This window comes from Furipterus horrens, unplaced genomic scaffold (genome assembly GCF_987537825.1).
Source record: "Furipterus horrens unplaced genomic scaffold, mFurHor1.1.pri manual_scaffold_13, whole genome shotgun sequence".
NCBI lineage: Eukaryota > Metazoa > Chordata > Mammalia > Chiroptera > Furipteridae > Furipterus > Furipterus horrens.
The window spans coordinates 32,205,168-32,213,002 of NW_028327183.1; positions in this window are offsets into that span (position 1 = coordinate 32,205,168).

Genomic DNA, 7,835 nt, shown 5'->3' on the forward strand with positions numbered 1-7,835 from the left:
TGAAGAGAGTCTGTGCCTTCTTCCTCCTTTTCCAGGGGAGACAGAGAGGGAAATCAATGCTGCACCTCATTCAGTCTGTCCATGGATGAAGGCTTCTCATCTGCAATGCCACACATGTGTTCAGACACAGGGGCCGGCCAACTTCTCTCCGCTCCCTCAAACCCCTCCCCCTCCCCATGCATGGCTGAACATGCCAATCCCACATCAGCTGATGCAGCCTACCCAGCAGGAGGACTTGTGAGAAGAAAACCCATAGCCCTCACCCCAGGCCTAGGGTGGGGGCTCCCCAAGAATTCATCAAGCTGAGTTTTTGATAGTTATCCTGACAGGAGGAGGCAGAGACCCAGGGAGTTGATGGGGGCAGGGACAAGTCTTCTTCTCCATGAGAGGCCAGGATGGAATTAATTGGGAGTGCTCAGCTGTCTGGAATCTGAAGGCAACCCTGGTGTGGGGGCTGCCAACCTCCCCCCCAAGGGCCCTTTGCAGTGATCCAGAATGAGAGAACACACTTGCTGAGCACCTCCTGTAGCATGTGTCAGAAGGGAAGCACACTAAGAAGGGGGAGTAGCTGGAGCATGTGACAGAGTGGGAGTGAGGCGCAGTTCTGGAGGCTCTGGGGGGGCAAGGATTCCCCAGAGCCTTCCTGCTGGGACTGGGGCTTGCTGCTGTGCACCCCGTGAGGAGCATGGCTGACACTTCTTCTCTTGAGAAGAGTCCCCAAAGGGGCCTTTCAGCAGGCTCAGAAAGCAGGAATCCCAGGCTGTTTCCCCTCAATAGCCAGGGGCCTGGCTCTTTCCAGGCATTTAGATTGCAGATTCTGAGCCAGGGTTCCTCCTCAGAACCCAGGAGGACCCAGTTAGAATGCAGATTCCTGGGCCTCCAAATCAAGTATCCAGGAAAAGTGCCCTTGAATATGGATTTTAATAGCCTACTCCCTCAGAAAAGCCAACCACCACTAATGCCTTTCTCTTTCTTTACATTTTAATTGTGAAATGTAACATGACAGAGAAGGTACACAAAAGATAAATTAATGGTTGAATGAATAAAGTGAGCCCATGTGTGAACATCACCACCACCCTCCCAGCCCCCACCCTTCCTCCGAGGAGATTGTCACTTCCCAGGCTCACATCTGCAAACAGCATCCTTCATCCTGCCTATGTGTGAGCTCTCTATAACCAAGACATGTGTTGACAGTTGTTCGTGTCTTGCTAATTCCACTCCCATCATCATGCTGAGAGATTCAGTCCCTGTGCATGACTGTATTCCATCCATTTCCACAGCTGTGTAATATTTCGCAACAGGACTAGGCGGCACATGTTTGTGCAGGATGGACTTCTGTACAGGAGCTCTGGCTCAGTGGTATTTTCATTAGTTTGGTCCCAAAAGTGATTTCCAGGACCTGGCTGAACAGACGTGGGTGGAGAGGAGAAAGGGCTGATGGGAAGAGAAAAGGGTGCAGGTTGTGGCCCCTAGTGCCCCCCAAACACAGCACCCAGCTCCCCACTGGGGTTGCCTCCAATAGCTAGGAAGTCCGTGACTCCACAGGCTATGGTCGCACAGAAGGCTCTGTTGTGCCCAGGGCGGGGGTGGTTTTCTCCGTCTCTGGCACCCCCAGACCCCTGCCCTCACCCCTCCTGTCCTCTCCTGCACGTGGTACTTTCAGGAATTCAGTTCCATGGACAGCTCCAGGGCTGCTGTCCTCCCTCCCTGGTACTGAAACCACCCTGCTGCCTTCCACGTAGTTTTCCAGAAGCCACAGGCTCAGGTGACCTCAGGAGAGAACGAAATCCAATGGCATGGAATAGGGCTACAAAAACGACCCACATCAAGGCCCTTGTCACATGGAAGTGAAAACGGAGGACCAGAGAAGGAAAGCGGCTTGCCCAGAGTCACACAGCTAACAGCAAGAATGAATGAAACTGGCAATGACTGCTGAGATTCAATCAGTATTTTTACATCCCAGATACCAGGCTGTGCATGTGGGGACTACCTCAACCTGCACAGCAGACAGATTGAAAAGTAGGGTACTATTATTCTCCCCCTTTGATGGAGAAAGCTCATCTAGAAGCAGCAGAGCTCAACTTGAAACCTGTTTCTTCAGCCTCATGGTGGGCCCCTCCTCCACACCACTCCCCTTGGTCTTGCAGGGTGGGGTTCCTTCCCTTTAGGTCAGGAGCAAAACAGCCAGAGCAGCAATAGCATCATGTCCCAGCACCTGTGTTGGGCATGCTTTCAATCTGCCTTGAACTCTCATACCCACTACCTCATTTGTGGTCGACCACATTTCCCAGATTTTCTCATGTCCCCACCTTCTGCATGCCCCAGGAGTCCTGCAGCCAGCAATGTCCCCCACTGCTCAAACACCAGTAGCAGAAAAAAAACCCTTAGTGACATCTCCCAGGTGCAACACAACCGCATACCATTTATTTGTAATAAAACAACTTGCTGACAGATGTCCATTCAGAACATTAAGAACTCGATTCTGTGTCTGCACAGCGGACTGACTGTTAAAACTGATGTCCTAGAGAAGTACAGCAGTTCCCCTTATCTAGTTTCACTTTCTGCAGTTTCAGTTACCCAAAGCCTACAGTGGTCCAAAAATATTAAATGGAAAATTCCAGAAATAAACAATTTGTAAGTTTTAAATTACCTGCTGTTCTGAGTAGTGGGATGAAATTTCCCGCCATGCTGATGGGAAGGATATCATCCCTTCGTCCAGCTCCCCAACCCTGTAGTCACTTAGTAGCTGGTCGTTATCAGATCGATTGCCACGGTATCACAGTGCTTATGTCCAAGCAACCTTTATTTTACTTAATAATGACCTCAAAGCACAAGAGTAATGATGTTGGCAATTCAGATATGCCAAAGAGAAGCCATAAAGTGTTAGTGTGGGAAGAAATCCCATGCCCTTGGTAAAGTCCCAGTGATGGGAACTGAACTTACATTCATCCACCCATCCATTCACCCAAACCAGCCTGCATAGGGCCCAAACCAGGGGAGAAGGGTGCTGAAGCTGAAGAAACAGCAGCAACCCCCAGCCTCAGGTGCAGAGGCCCCAGAATACTTCACCCAACCTCCCCTGGGGGCCTTTCGAGAGGCAGGCAGGCAGCCACTATTGGGCTGTTTGAGGATTGCCCCTAGATGTCTCGAGGGACGAAAGGAGGCCACCTGGTGTGGGTGCTGGGTCCCCATCACAGGCTGGGAAAGAGCCTGGAGGTGACAGGGCCCACAGGGGTCAGGACCCTCCCTTTCCTGCCCTGGCACCACATCTGGGTAAGGGCAGTGATATGAGTGCGGGTCTCACAAAGCCCAGGGTGGGGGCTTTCCTGCATCCACGATGCGGCTCTGAGCAAGTGAAAGAGGATGGACGGAATTTGAATGTCCAGGAACCTAACCCCGTCCACGTCTTCTAGATGTCTTCCATGTTGTGACCTGAGAACGAGAAGGGCTGACAGGCCTTGGAAGCTAAGACAGCACAATCCACCCAGAAGCAATGGCTGCTCTGGCCCACTCCCTGATCGCAGAGATCCAGTCATCTCAGCCCCAGGTGCACCCCATTTCCCGCCTGCAGAGAACACCTGGGTTGGTGTGCCCTCTGGCAGCAGCTTGAGAAAACAGCAAGGGTGCCCCCCGAACACACATACCAACACCCCGCTGTAAGCAAAGTTAGAGAAGGGGGGGCCCTCTGGTGCCCCCTTCCCAGTTGTTTCATCCATCAGACTCACCTTTCTAAAATGCTGCTTTTCAGGCCCTGGTGGGGTAGCTTAGTTGATTAGAGTGTTGTCCTGATATGCCAAGGTTGTGGGTTAAACCCCCAGTCAGGGCACATACAAAAATCAACCAATAAAAGAAGCAACCAATGAATACATAAATAAGTGGAACGATAAATCGATGTTTCTCTCTCCCTTCCTCTCTCTCTAAAAATAAAATAGATAATAAAATGCTTTCAGACAGATCCTTGTCTTGAACTCCCCCACCCCTTGCTAACAACAACACAAAAGCTGGACAACATAAAGATGCACCTGTACATGGAGGGCAGCCAATACTCACGGGACACGGGGGCTCTGACCCTTGAGGGAAGAGAAACAAAGTGACACACACCCCTTCACCCTGCAGCCTGCAGGCTAGCCCCCCGCTGGCGTAAAGGTAGCAAGTACAGGCTTGCTGAGCTGAGCAGACAGCTTGGACTTGAGGGGAAACCCTGCTAAGGTGCCCAAGCAGAAAAGAGCACCTGGAAGATAAGGAGCTGAGCACACATTCAGCAGCCCCGTGTAGCACTGGGAAAAATAGGCTGTAGATCACACCTGCAGAGGTGTAGGCCGAGCAGACAGTGCAGGCTTTTCTCCGAGAGTGCAGAAGGTACACTTCAGGAAGACTACACTCTTGCAAACAGACCTACTCTGATGAGGCCTAGAAGCAAGCCTTAACCAGGGCCTGGTTATCTGCCTGTAAGAAAGCCTCGCCCTCTTTGGGAGTTCAGTATTCCCTCACTTATTGCAGGTATTACGTTCTAGACCCCCAACCCCCCGCGATAGGTGAAAATCCACAAAGTAGGAATCTTACATTTACTTTAGTATTTATATATATTTTAAGGCTTTATAAACCCTTCCCACACACTTATAAACCATTTCCAGTCCCTTATTAACCTTTCCCACTCCTTTATTAACCTTTTCCACACTTTTATAAACACTACTTATGTTCTTGTGCCCTGGCTGGTTTAGCTCAGTGGATTGAGCAGTGGATTGAGCGTCGGCCTGCGAGCTAAGTGTTGCTGGTTCGATCTTCCAGTCAGGGCACATCAGAGAAGGAAAACTCTGACTCCAAAAAACCTCCGCTGCCTTGCGGCATACCTCTTCAGGGGAAAGGCTAAGGGAGTAAACCCCGACAGAAAATCCGGAGCCGGAGTCCCTAAGGCGGTTTGACGTTGTAGTCAACACCGGCAACTCCTGCGGCGCACCTGAAGCCAAGCTGTATTGACTCCGTCTTTCCCTTGGACCCTTCAGCTGCGAAGAGAGGGGGGGTCTGCTGCATGGGCAACAGCAGACCCTCCATATCACCCTGCCCAGGCTCTGTAGCTTCAGCGTCATCGCAAGATGTTGATTCAACACGGGAGGCGACAGATACCATGTCACTCCCGAGTCGGACTGCACAGCCATTCTCGGCGGTGCAGATACTCTTAAGAAGCTACACCATCGTCTCTCGAGACGGACAGCTGCCGATGATGATGATGACTTATGTTCTTAAACATATTCTACACTCTTAAACCTACATAACTTTAACAACATACGTATACAGTATCGCAAAATCCTGCGATATAGCAAAAACTCTGCAATAATTAAATAGAATATTTTTAATAATCCCACGATACAGTGAGGCCACAATAAGTGACCCGCGATATAGAGAGGGACTGCTGTACATAACTCCATCCCAGTGCCCCCACAACAATTTATCCACAATGTCCAACATCAAAAAAGTACAAGGCTCCCTGACTGGTGTTGCTCAGTGGATTGGGGGTCAGTCTGCAGACTGAAGGGTTGCCGGTTTGACTCCCAGCCAGGGAACGTGCCTGGGTTGCCGGCCAGGTCTCTGGTTGGAGCCTGCGAGAGGCAACCGGTAGATGTTTCTCTCACACATCAATGTTTCTCTCTCTTTCTTCCTCCCTTCCTCTCTTTCTTAAAGAGAAACAAGTACAAGGCATGCTACAAAAAGGGACCAGAGCACTAAAAACCAAATGAAAAATTAACAGGCACACAGGTGACTCAGATGTAGGAGCTATAAGATAGGGGCTTTAAAGTCACCAACATGCCACTTTCTTCATGTCACTCCCTTGCTCAGAATCTACTGTGGACCCCCATTGCTCTCCAGTGGAGTGGCCCAGGTCAATACCCTCCCTGGAAACAGCTTTTCACAGTGGAAAGCAAACAGCTTCACCAATCTGTAGCTATTATACATATACAATTGAGATTGATGTGTTACAATTATTAACAATTACATTATAATCACCTATTGGGTGATTTATGGGCGTTTTTTCTTTCAGTTTACTTAAAAGACCTTCTATGAATATCCTTGTTCATCTCTTTGTGCTCATGCACAAGAAAGTCACCAGTCCATGGAGAAGCATAATCTCTGGGATCTTTTAATCTGCAGACTGCCGGCCCCCCTGGCAGAGCTTCTGATGCAGTAGTTGTGGGGCTGGGCCTGAGACTGTGCATTTTTAACAAATCCCCAGGTGCTGCTGCTGCCGCTGGTCCAGGGACCTCACCTCGATAGCACCGGTCCACTGCTGTCAATAATGTCACATTGTTCTCCAACACACTGTGGCCCAATGTAACTTACCATCCTTGTTAAATTCAGATTCAGTGTTCTATGGTCTGTCACAGCTCAGCAGTAGCAGCTCTTTTACATGGTAAGTAATGTGAATTCAGGCCATTGTCCTCAGCTGACCCAGTGGCCCTTTGCAGAATGGTAGCATGCCTGTCAGCACTCAGAATGTTGGGAAATATGCCCATTAGCATCAAAGTGACTGCTGGTGACAGTGACCCCAAATGATAAAACAGATGTTTACATTTCTCTTACGTAACAGCCACAGCCAGAGAACATAATCTGGAGACAGCATCATTCACAAAGGGCTTGGGTTTTGGGGTCCAACCGCCTGGAGTAAACTTTACACCTTCTATTTCCCCAACTATAAAATTAGGAGAACAGTGAGGGGCTCTGTTCATGAGGATCTCGGCACAAGGCCTGCTATGAGTGAAGAGCTCCAGAAACCAAGTTTGTGCCTGTCACCATGTCATCTCTTCACTCCCTCCAGAGAGGGAGGCAGCAAGTGTAAATAGCCCCACTTTACAGAGCAGGGAAATGGAGGCTTAGAGGGATGCTGCTTGCACCCACACACCCAGGGCCTCTGGCTCAAAAGCAGAGGTTCAAGCCCATGGTGTTTAGACTTGGAGAGACCTGGAATCTAATCCCACCTCAGCCATTTTCTAAATGTTCTACCCTGCTACACACACACTACAGATGTTGCAAATATTGTGATGAGTAACTCAGTGCCTAACCTGGGACCCAACCCAGGGTTACAGGGTGATCACTGCAGTTCTTCCCTCCAGGAGCTTGTGCCCAGCTGCAAAGACAGAAAAGGGCTCTTGGAGGAGGTCCATCCAAGGTGAGACCTGAAGGACAATTAAAAGCTAGCTAGATGAAAGGCAAAAGTGGGAACAGTGTTCCAGGCAGCAAGAGTGGCATGTGCAAAGACATGAGAGCAAAGAAAAGTGTGGAGCAAGTCAAGGGCAAGGGAGAGAGCTAAGGGCTGGTGGGGCCGGATTACAAAGAGCAGATGCATCAGGCTCCAGTGTTTGGGTTTTGTCTGGGGGTAGAGGGAGCCGCTGGAGGGGCCTCAGTCTGGAGTGGTGAGACTGAAACCAACCTGAGATTATAGAAAGGTGGCTCTGGGTATCTGAGGGAGGACGGGGGGAGGGAATCAGGGGACAGCGACAGAGCAGGGAGCCAGGGTATGAGCTGGAGCTGTGGCATTAATCCTGACAGGTGGTGATGGTGGCTGGAACCAAAGTCAAGGGGGATGGAAAAAGGGGAAGATTTGGTTAGGAGATAGAGCAATGGACAGGAGTCCTGTCCCCTTTTCCTTTCCCCCAAACTCTTTCCCTCCTCACCCAGCCCTTCCGCCCTCTTCACCCTCATCTCATCTCTCACCCTGCATTTTCTCCCCTTCCCTCTTCTCTTGCCTTCCTTCATTTCTCTTCTTCTTAGATACCATAAAATTCACCCTTTTAAAATGAACAATTCAGTGGGTTTTATTTAGTATATTCACAAAGTTGCAC